The following is a 12,040-nucleotide window of genomic DNA, read 5'->3' on the forward strand; positions in this document are numbered from 1 at the left end:
ACCGGAACTCCGGTGCGTTTCTCCGGTGGTTTTGTTTTCTCACCTTTCCACCCTTTCCGCTTTCCCGGTGCCATTCCTCCATCCCTATCTCCCACAAGAGAAAAGGGGGTTTTGAGACTTGCTTCTTGCCGACCTAAACCTTTCCCAAAACCAAATGGAACTGGTTCAATTTTCAGTGGCCCTTTTTTTTGGACCGATTGATTGTTTCTGTGCTTACTGTGCTGGCGGTGAAGTAGCTGTCTGTCTGTGTGTGTGTACGGTTACGGTTTCGCTCTGTTCCCAAATTTCGGAGATAAGGTTTGCAAATATTATTACGGAAGCATATCCCTGTTTTGGGGCATGAAACGGTAAAAAACGGAGCAGAAGAAAGATTTGGCTCATCCCTTGCTAGATTGCTGTAGCTGCTAAACCGACACGGGGTTTGCCGACAGTGTATTTGGGGGATGGGGATTTTGTTTTTCTTTTTCGCTGGGTGTGTTTTTTTTCCACACAAGAATTCAAAACCTTCCCGGCAAAGTTAAAAAATCCGGCACCGGCATCGGTTAGGTAATTTTCGTGCATTTTATTTCATGCTTCCCGGGAGAAAGATTCATACCGGTTTCAGCCGGTTTGGGCCGCTTGCTCCGGACTGGCCAGGAACAGGAAAACGGCACCTTCCGGGGATGTGTGTGCGCCCTTCTACGTATGCACGCAGCAGGTCGGTGGTTGTGGGGGCGTTTCAATCGTCCGGTTTTTTGACAGATGAAGTGTGTGCTTCTGTGTGGTTCTGTGTGCTGTTGTGTTGTTGGATTAATTTCATCCTGCATGGGTGTGTGTGGGACAGAAAGCAACGCAGAAAGCTCTAGTCGCAAGCTGCTGCAGTGATTTTATCCAATAATTTTGCTGAAGAAGGAAAGGTGAAGGTTTTTTTTTGTTGTTGGTGTTTTTATTTCACTCCTCCCCCCCCTTTGGGCCGGCTTTTGGCGTGTTTGATTCACAAAGTCTGTGCGTGCATGAACGACCCTTATCAAACGGCGTGAGTTGAACGAAATTGGACACTGAGGGCAAAATATGCCTACCGACACTTGCGTGGCAGTGTATTTCGGCACGGCCCAAGAAATTGTGTCCCGGGCTTCAACGTGACGACGAAACGTTGCGAAGGATGGCGAAAAAAAAGGGTTTGCTATTTATCTGCAAATGGTAGAAAGTTCTTTCCGGCTGTTTCTTTTTTGGGGTTGGGCGATTGTGTAGAGGAACACATCAATAGCGAATGTGCGGTGGGATGAGCTGAGATTGATAGTGTTTCTTGTGGGCCGATTTTGTGCCACTCAAGAGGCAAGAGCTCTTCAGGTTTTAAATTGCATCAAACCGAGCAGGCATTCGATACAAAGACCGAAGGTGATGTCACACCGATGACGCATTGGCTGTAGACTCATCCGCAATTGGACACCGGCGACCGGAGTTGCAGTTTGTGGTCAAGTTTCAATGTGGTTCAACTTGTCCAGTGAGCTTTCGTTTCGAGTTTTCGTTGTTGTGCACACCACCATTCTTCCAATCGCATCCAGCCAAGACACCGTTCCGTTCCATTGTCCTTCAAAGAATGAACCGCAAATGGCGAGCAGTGGCATTACACGCTTTGCACAAATGTCAGCCCAGGCAAGGAGGCAGTGTCGACTGTGCCTGACTCTTCGGCTGTTCGACAAAAAAATTCAAACTTAAATCGAGCTGAAGTGGTTATTTAATAAATGTTTGGTGTTTGTTTAATGCCGAGGGCAACGCGCGAATTCATTCTCGAACTCGAAGACAAAGTTGTTATACAGGTGCGATTTAATGTATTTTTTTTAACGGACACACCGGACACAACTGGACTCGCCGACTTGGCTGGAAAGGATTAACATTTCCCTGTGTTTGTTCAGTACATCCCTTAGGTAACAAAAGGGTTACATTCCGTCCGTGGGTGTTATTTTTTTTGGTCTTGCTCGTAAAGCGATTAAACCGGTGATTAAGTCCGCTGCATGAGCAGATTGTTGCGTTGCGTGTTAAAAACGTGTGGCAAAATGGTGAAATTAGAAAAATAAGCTGAACCCGGCGCTAAATATGCATTCCATCCTCACTGATAATGAGCCCTCTGTTCCTCTTTTTTTAACGCGAAATGTTTGTTTTCCTTTCCTTTCAGAATTAAGCACTGAAACTGGAAAAAAGCTACGCAGGGTCAGCTATACGTCTCGATTGCGAATAAATTCGGCATTCGGCAATAAGCGCGTGTGCGACGTTGGTGTGATGAATCGTTAGTTGTTGCGGGCGTGATATTACAGTACAGTGTTGCGTGGTGCATTGTTGCGGTGGGTGGGTTAGTTTTGGGGAGTTGATTGGGGAAGCTCGGCTTCTTGTGCGAATTAAAAATTATAGTATAGTTTGTTGAAAAGTTGTGCAAAAAAGCAAATCTTTACAGTGTAAAAAGTGTTAGGAAATAGTACTTGAGTGTTCTCTAAGCTAGAGTGTGTGTGTGAGAGAGAGAGAGAAAGCGAATTTTATTCGCCCTCTCGCTCCACAGTGCGGTGCGTGTGTTCGAGTGTTGTTTTACGCGGAAAGCAAAAAAAAAAAGGCACCCGTCTTAGATACGGTGCATCGAATATCGAATACCGGCGAAATTAAGTGGCTTTTGCTTGCGTCTCATTAAAAAAAGTGTCAATTGTGTCCCGTTCAGAAAGCTTCACCTCTACTCATCATTGCTACGCGGATTTCGTTTTTGCCGGTCGCTGTTTCTGCGTCATCAGGCGTGCAACTAAAATCAGGTAAGCGCGACGGGGATTGTACGGGGAAAACGGTTACATTAAATCGTCATGTTTCGCATATAAAATTGTACAAACGAACCAATTGGTAAAGCGACACCCAGACACCGGAGCTTAAACCTGAAGATTAATTATGGAGGTATGATCGTTTTTGTTTTCGTTGTTTTGTGAAGTGTTCTTTTTTGAGTGGGGATTAGTGGGGGAGAGCACTTGATGTGTTTGCACTCGAAATACAAATTGGAAGAGAATAATTGCTTTTTTTCTCGTACAACGTCAGGAGGGGTTTGTAGATGGTTTTGTGCGTTCGTTGTTCGTTCCCAACCAGCAAAGCAATAGCATAATTTTAGAGAAACTGATTTGCAACGGTAGAAACAAAACAAACGCGATAAAGTGGATTAAGACACAAAATAGCAAACGAATATTTCTATGGTGGTTTATTACAAAAAAATTCGTTTTTTAAACATTTTTTGGTACATACAAAACAAAGCAAAAAGTAATTATCGATTTATATGAAAATATTCAATTAATATATTTTATATAAACTTGATTGTTTAATTTATTCTGCAATATAAAACAAAAATCAAATAGGCAAATGTAGTTGCATTGTGGTATCGTCAAACTAAATTATGTAAAAATGGTTCACAGAATGGCACTGAAATGGACACTGTTCCTGAATGTGGTGTTAACATTTATCAGAGCCCAAAGTTTGTCGATATGAATTCTGTATTGCCTGGTGCCCAAACTTACCGCAGGCTTCACAACCCATCGAGGTGTCTGAATGTTTGAGTTTTCTACAATGGACGAGGCGTCAGTTGATCCTCAAATAAGCTTTTGGAGAACTAAACGCTGTGCCTATGCTAAATTGCCTTCTAACCGACGGAGTTAGATGTAGGTCGAAGACGATAGAAATAATGGCAGGATTTTTGGTTGCATTCACTGAATACTTGTTCCAAATGAAGACTTGCAAACGTTCACATTGTTTGTACTTCGAGCTCAAGGTTGTTTCGAAAACCTTCGAAATGTATTATTAAAATCACAAATCATCATTACGCCGTCTCTCTTTCGGCCCAATGATTGATGAATGATTAAAAAAACGTTTTGTTTGTTTAATCCTCTTAGTGTGATTGTTTCAAGTTGTATCGTTGCACTAACCACAACCTCAACAGACACACAAGGCAGTACGAATTGAGCTTTAATAAATCCATCATCACTCACCTGACATGTGGTTTGGCCTCTTTTTTCGTGTGCGTGGGCCCAGTTGAACATTGTGTTCTTCAGCAACGCTTGTTAGCGTAATTTTTTAACAACGCCCAAGTGCCGTTTCACGGATCGCCTGTGATGTAACAGACGCAATCCACGAACATCTTACAACCAATATCTGGTACACACACTCACACACACCAGCACACCCTGGGCAGAGATTGTGGTGTGGTAATTGCGTAGTCGAATGTGAGATGAAACAAAAACGTACACAAACATAAAATCACGCTGCTGCCACACGCAATCCACTACCGATCGCAACCGATCCGCGCGCCTCCTCGCGATCGTGATCGTGACGCAGTGTGCAGTTTTTCCCACTCACATGTTCGGTTTTATCGTTACCGCGAGTGATCGAGTTTGGAAAATCTTTTCCTCCGAGCATCACCCCAGCACCCCAGTGACCGACGGAAATTACGCTTGGCTGAAAGGAAATTACACCTCAGCTTTAGCGGGCTGGTTTCGATTTCGGCTCTGCTCTCGATTTTTAAAGGTAAAGGAAAAGCAGCTTCAGATTATGAGACGTCTAGCAGCGGTTGTGGGTTTTTGGTGCGACCAGGCTACGATTAAAGGTGTGTGTTTGTGCTGAGAGGCTTTTACTGTGCCAAGCTTTTGTTTTGTCGGCGAAGCGACCATAAACACGTTACTTAACACGCTTGGCGGATCGCACTCATCGAACGAGAGGCAAAAACAAACAACAGACTATTGCATTTCCCTTTTGCACATTCCCTAATCGTACACTTTCATCGTATGTGCCCTACCGTGTTACCGTTTAAATTATCGTATCGTAAGCTTATTAATTTTAGCCGACTACTAGCGACGGTAAGGTGTTTTGTTTTCCGCTTCCGATCGTGCCCGAGCCAGTGCCGGTGAAATTGGGCGCGCTGGTAGGGCACAACAGCATAATGGTTTCGTTTGTGCCGCTTGTGCCGAGGTAAGGCAGCTCGAGGTTAAAGTTTTCACTTTTTAATTGGAAAAGCCAGATGCAGTGAGCGATACGAGGGAGCGTGAAGTGTGAAGTGAACATAAAATTCGTTAATTTTTCACGCCGATTGGCTTTTGATTTGATAAGCAGATTGAACGAAAAGCTGTTACTTTTTTAATTGCTGTTTAAATGCGTCACGGTTACCATTTGCCATTGATGAAATGTATCGAAAGTTAAATGAATAATAATAGTTACATTGATAAAAATGGTTGGAATTTAATTTGTACCAACAAGAAAAAAATTCATGTTAAAATACCTTTTCGATTCTGATTCAAATTGATTCAAACAAACCAATTTACTGTGATGCTCTTTTAATTGTTTCATGGTTTTTGCTTATCGAAACGGGGGTTAGATTTGTTAGAGGGAAAGTATTAACTATTTTAAGCTTTTTTGTTACGTTTGTTGTACGATTGGATGCCTCTAATCCATTCGTTTTTTTTTTCAAAAACCAATAAAACATTCGCATTTCTCGCAGTACGATAACGTTAAATAAAATTGCACATTCCAAATGTCGCTGAAATTGTCATTCCAAATCGTGGACAGTGTTTTATGTCACGATACGGCAGGAATGTGCAACGGAGCTTATGAAAGTTTCAAAGCTGTTTTAAAATACGAATCTTTTTTTTTATGAATATTTTACTCTTTCCGCATATTAAGAAGCTCCCGTTCAAGCTGTACGTGCTGTTTGGCCGCCCTGATGCCCGCTACCCCATAGGGCGCTCAATATAGCTTTATACAAAAAAAATAACACTTCGTTTGTTCAACTTTGACTTTGTTATAAAGAATCGAACGAAAGTGGGCGAAAATAAAGCAAATGAAAACGGAAAAGCAAGCAAGAACACAAAAACCAATCTCCCCAAATTCAGCATTGCCCGCCAGCCAATCATGCTACAGGCCCGGTCATGCTAACGCAAGGGAAACGCAAGGGAAAACAAACAAAACAATAACAAAAAACAAAAAAAAACAGACCCCAAAACGAACGGGTTCCGTTGTGCATTTTTTAGCTCGTTTAAACGTAAAATTTACACTAATCAGTAAACTTTTGATGGTGAATCACTTTACGGTTTACCGTTGCGCTGTTTCTGGTGGTCATCGTGGTGAAAAGGGGGTGTTTTTTTGCTGTTGTTGCTTTTAATTTTCCCTTTATGGGGTTTTATACGGTGACGCCATACTATTCCAATGCGGTGATTGTGCTGTGCTGTGGGCTTTTTCAATATCGCACACCACCCGCGTTCGCTTGTGGTGTGATGTATGTATTTGAGCGCCAAAAAGTGTGGTAAAAGTGTTGTTTCAAATGTTTTATTGTGTATTTTGCTCGTACATTAAAGTATGTCTATCGAATCCGCCCGTACGCATAACTGACTATCCGGCTACGGGTAAATAAAGTTAAAGAAACTCAGAAATGGCAGTCCTAGACCTCTTGGGGTTGTTGTGCCGATACAGAAATACTTTAGAATCCTATTTTAACATAAATCAAATCATAGCTTAATATAAATAAAACACACATGGGAAATTTAACTCACTCCGAGAAGTCTCATCAGAATGAGTGAATTAGACAAAAGGTTTGGCACTTGAACTCATCCTTAAAGATTTAAAATAAAGATTTAAATTTAACTTAATTCACTGTTTACTGGGATTTATATCATTCATTCCTTCTAACTCAATGTGTTTGTTTTTCAACTTCATTAGTTTGAACATTTTTTAGGCTTTATTTTTTTTTCCAATTTTAATAACTTAATCAACAGAGATGCCACTTTTGCGTGAAATTCTCCTCCACAAAGAACTTCGCTTCACTCACAAACGCACAATTTAAGTGAGTCACACTTTTGAACTTACCTGGCGCAATAACCTGCCATTAGCAAAACAAAAGAAAGCTTTATGTTTATTTACTAAAATGAAATCTCTTGACCCATCTATATACTTTGTTTGGCTGATTGTTTATCACACCACTGAGAAGGGTTTTAAAAAAAAACTGTTGCTTCGGCCGTGTTGTTGGCTGTTTTTGCAACATTCAACCATTATCACAGTTGTACCGCAGTTGACTGGCCAACGTTGAGTAAAACTGGCTGGCGGCTGGCAGAGCAAACAGTCGTACGAAAACGTTTGTTTTTAATCGTTTACGGTGAAATTATTTTATTTTTCTGCCTTGTCGTACGGACCATTGAATCCATGTTGGGGTTTTCCCCCGATTTACGGTTTACTTTTCGAGTGCATTTCGATTAGCCGTGGCGGATGTGTGTCGAGATGTTTAAGCTAAGCGTACGTTCGTTTCTTCTCGCTTCAAGCATCTCGTCGGTCTCAAGAAGCACAAGAACCGCATTCACCAGAACCGGAGCCGGAGCTCAAGAGTGGTCAGCTCAATTTACAGTGTTTGTGTAATGTTTTTTTTTGTTGTTGTTTTGGTGTTTCTTTTTATTCGCTTAGTTCGGCAAAGTTTTCCTGTTTGGTTTTTGCGTTGGCGCTGTAGCGCTTCCTCTCACGAATGCTCGGCACGTCCTGGCGGGTGTGTTCGTGGCCACTGCAGCAAGCATTCCTTTGGCATTTCTAGTGGTGGGCATGGGGGGAAACCAGATCATGATGTAAGATTTAAGACGCTTTGGCCGGGGCAAGTTAAGTTTCTTCCGTTGTTTTGATTTGATTTGAACTTTCCGGTCCATACTGCGCCGTGTGTGTGTGTGTGTGCGGCAGGTAAGAGCTTGATATGGGCGAAACCGAGACAAGACGAGTAGAGGTTTTTCAGTGAAAAATTTCAAACAGCTACCGGCAACAAATGTTCGTTTGTTGTTTTGGTTGTTGTTTCTGCCTGATCAAATCGCGTAAAATCTTCGCGACTTTTGTGTGTGGTTTTGATTTGTGCGAGTCCCCGCTGTTGATTTCTTGCTGGGCCTCTCGCCTGTCACTGATACCTGCTGCAGCTCCGGCTTTTCAAGGTTCATCTTACAACGAAAGGTGGTAGAAGAAAATATATTTCCTCTTCGCTTTGATCACGTTACGATCCCGGGAAAGGCGCAGCTCCATCGCCACCACCATCGCCACCGGCCCGGCACGAGTAGCGTTCCCTCTGGCAATGATGAAAAGTTACTGAGAAATGTTGGCAGCGGGAGAGATTTTTATCCGCAAGAAGAAAGTAAAAGTCGTGTTGAACGAAAAAAAAAAGAAATGTTGAAATTAGAACAAAAAGTCGTTTCGGAGTTGAGAGTTGAGTTTGCTTGCGGGCAAGAGATGCGCACAGTTGCTCGCGTACCAAAAATAGCAACAGGAAATGTGTGTGTGTGTGAGTGTGAGGATTTGGGCATGGTGGAAAGTATAATTTCGTTTTCATTCGAAACTTTGGACGTGCTCTCAAATAGCTTTATTTAGGTGTTTATGGTTCGAAGTCGCGCTGAGAGAACGCTGAAGTATGTGATCTGTTTGCTGCCAGCTTTTTGTTTGCCAGTTTGGTGAACTAAGAAAGGGCAAAGTTGCGTCGTGTCTTCGTTCGGTTTGGGAATTTATTTGTGTTTTTGTTTTTGTTTTTTTTTTGTTTCTTTTTTTGTTTGTTTGTTCGTTAAAGCGTTGTAAATAAATCGAACAAACTCGTGTGCTTAATTGTGTATGTATCGCATTACGTATCACAGGGACGTGCAAGTTTGTTCGTAAGTTTAATTTGATGGAAGGTGAATAAGCGTACATTTAAACGATCTTTTGTGGGATCCCCCCCCCCCCCCCCCCCCTTGGGTGCTGGGTGTGCATTGAATAATTTTAATGTGGCCAATTTGAAATGCCACCATGTTGACCAAACAACTTTTGTCACTATGATTATCGGTTCGGGTCTTCCCAGCTTTGCAGATTATGGTCGCACAATTTTTATCAATTTATCTTTTTTATTTTTATTATATTTCACAGGATTTTCGAATTCGAAGTGGTAAAGAGTTTTTAAATTGAAGTGGCAAAGTTGGGAGGCATATTTGCATTTAACACATTTAGATGTGCTAATTCCTTGTTTTTCCGTTGTTCGGACTTTTGCAAGGTAAAATAGGTCTTCTGAAAAGCCTTCGCATCTCTGCCAACTGCAAAGCATCCCGGTGTATCTTAAATGTCGGTTGTGTTTTTTTTTTGTACAATATTACTTTAATTTTATCACTCTAAAAATTAAAAATCCTGTACTGCAAGGTGTATGGACATTAATAACAGGTGGGCTGATAAATGTTTGGTCTAACACATAGATCGCGGTAGTAGATTTAAATCTATATCATATTTAGTTTGTACCAACCTTCAAACGAATTCTGTCCAAATTTGACAGCACTCCGGTCATAACCTAATGAGCTAGAGCATTTTGTGTGACGCAGGTTTTGTGCTTTGAGTAATCATGGAAAAGGAGGAATTTCGCGTGATGATAAAGTATTGGTTTTTGAAGGGGAAAAATACAGTTGAAGCCAAAAATTGGCTTGATAAAGAGTTTTTGGATAGTGCTCCACCAAAATCAACCATCAAATATTGGTATGCTAAATTTAAATGAGGTAAAATGAGCACTGAAGATGGTGAACACAGTGGAAGCCCAAAGGAGGTGGTTACAGAAGAAAACATTTAAAAAATCACAAAATTATTAAGAGTACCCATAATGTGAAGTTGATCGAGATAGCTGACACCCTAAAGATGTATAAGGAACGTGTTGGACATATCGTTCACGAGTATTTGGATATGAGAAAGCTCTGTGCAAGATGGCTGCCGCGTGAGCTCACATTTGACCAAAAACTACAACGAATTGATGATTCGGAGCAGTGTTTGGAGCTGTTTGAGTGAAATAAAACCGAGTTTTTGCGTCAATATGTTACTGTGGATGAGTGTTGGCTTCTCCACTTCACTCCAAAGTCCAAGAGACAGTCTTCCGAGTGGACTGGACGCGATGAACCTGCTCCAAAACGGGGGAAAACGCAACAATCAGCTGACAAGGTTATGACCTCAGTTTTTTGGGATTCGCAAGGAATAATCTTCATCGATTATCTTGAGAAAGAAAAGACCATTAACTAGTATATCAAGTTATTGGAGCGTTTGAAGGACGAAATCGCTAAAAAACGGACACATTTGAAGAAAAAAAGTGTTGTTTCAAGTCAAGTCAAGACAACGCAACTCGTCACAAACGAGTGAAAATAATGGCGAAAATGCATGAATTAGGCTACGAATTGCTTCGCCACCCACCGTATTTCGTAGATATGGCTTCCAGTGACTAATTCCTTTGTCTCAAATCTCAAAAGGATGTACTCTGAGAAGAAATTATCTTCGGATGAAGAGGTGATCGTCGAAACAAAGACGTTTTTTGAGGCAAGGTGCAAATATTACTATAAAAATGGTATCGAAAAATTTAAAGACCGCTAAAATTGGTGAATCACCCTTGAAGGGACGTATGTTGAATACAAAAAAATAATTTGGCCAAAAAAGTGTTTTACTGTCATAGGCCAAACCATTAGCAGCCCACCTATTATCATGAATCATCTGAATTAGTTTTTTGTAGTTCGAGCTACCAAATCATGAGTGTTTTTTTTGTTTGAAGTTAGCTTACAATTTGTCTACTAAAACTATACTAAAATGCGCCCAGATAGATTGGAGTATGATCGAAAAATTCTTCAAGAGCACACTGAAAGTGTTGCCACTTGAAAGCTCTTTAAGCCAAAGCAAAGAAATCAAAACCTTCCACTTGAACCAGGAAAGCCTGCATTATCTTGCTTTGGCAGTTGAAACATTAAAAATGGATTGTAAATGATTGTGTTCGTCTATCAAAGAAAAGCTTTTCATTGTGACGTCACTAGCGCTATGATGATTGCCTCGCCTGCATCAAAATGTAGCCCGCTTTACAAAATATAGCGCAAAATTACGTGCGCACAACAAACCGTGCGAACCGTGACAATCGACATTTTCTAGCCGCTGCTGCCGGCTAGTGTGCGCGTCGAGGTGGGTGGCAAAATTGAAATTTAGTACACGTCCACTGGTCAGCAACAACTGCATTGAATAGGCTAATTCCATTCCCATTTTCCATTTTCCATTTCCATTAGCAACCGCATCCGCACTGCCGACAATTGTGCACAGCCCGACAAAGAATGGCGCTCGTTGGTGGAAAGTAGTACGAAATAAGAAATAACAACGAGAGGAGAAAAAAAGCTCCAACCACACCGATTGCACACCCCGGTCATGTAGAGTGTGTTTGTGTGTTTGCATTTAGGGTAGAAAAACAATAACAACGAGAACGGCGGGCGGAAAAAAAAACAGGGTGGCAAAGTGGAAACATTCAAGTGTGCAAATGTGCTTGCGTACCCTTTGCGCGCGGCATCTGCGTGCGTATTGTGAAAAATATTAAAAAAAGAGAGCGAATAGTGACTGGAAGTGGTGGAAATGAAGTTGAACAACAACAAAAAAAAAACCCACCCCGTTGAGTAAAACAAACGGGGCTCTGACTTAAAACATGCGGAAGATGTTATTGGCCAATGTTGCCTAGTGGTGCGTTTTCACTGACCGCGCGAAGTGTCCGTCGGTAGGGCAAAAGCGCACGATCGGCGCTGGTCCCGGGTTGTGCATGTGTTGTGCCGAATGTCGCGCGTATGCTGGCGATGGGTTTTGTTTGCAACCTGCCACAAACACGATGCTTCGGACCGGTGTGGCACCGCCGTTCTGTATGGAACGGTTTGTTAGGCGAGGGGTGGTGTAAAAAAGAGGATTCATCTGGTTTTGGAGCTTTTTTGTCGCTGTTCGATTGAGTAGCGTAAGCTCCCAGGCAATGGTGCGTCGGTGTAGTTTGTCCCACTGCAACGTGGAAGCTTATTTCCATTTTCACCCAGCTGAAGAGTTTTTCGCAAGCAACCGATTGTGTGCGCCGTGATAGGTGAGAAAGAAAAACCCGACAGGGTTCGTCGCTTTGGGTAATTTTTCTTTTTTTGGGGTTTGTGTTTGTTGCTAGCTTACGTTACATACACATCCATTTGTGTGATGTGTTTGTTTTGTAGCTAGTAGTGAGCTTTGCCGTGTCTTTGGGACTTCGGCCCGTTAGATGCCGTTG

At 41.9% G+C, this 12,040-nt stretch overlaps 1 protein-coding gene across 1 annotated transcript in view; it reads left to right on the forward strand.

Moving 5' to 3' along the window:
• Positions 1 to 2,423: 2,423 nt before the first annotated feature.
• The window catches only part of LOC128304751 (furin-like protease 2), a 203,896-nt gene continuing 194,279 nt past the window's right edge, over positions 2,424 to 12,040 (forward strand). The window contains exon 1 of the mRNA XM_053041984.1: positions 2,424 to 2,774. The gene's annotated coding sequence lies outside the window, so the exon portion shown is untranslated. The remainder of the gene's footprint in view (positions 2,775 to 12,040) is intronic.

The sequence above is a fragment of the Anopheles moucheti genome, chromosome 2, assembly GCF_943734755.1.
Source record: "Anopheles moucheti chromosome 2, idAnoMoucSN_F20_07, whole genome shotgun sequence".
Classification (NCBI taxonomy): domain Eukaryota; kingdom Metazoa; phylum Arthropoda; class Insecta; order Diptera; family Culicidae; genus Anopheles; species Anopheles moucheti.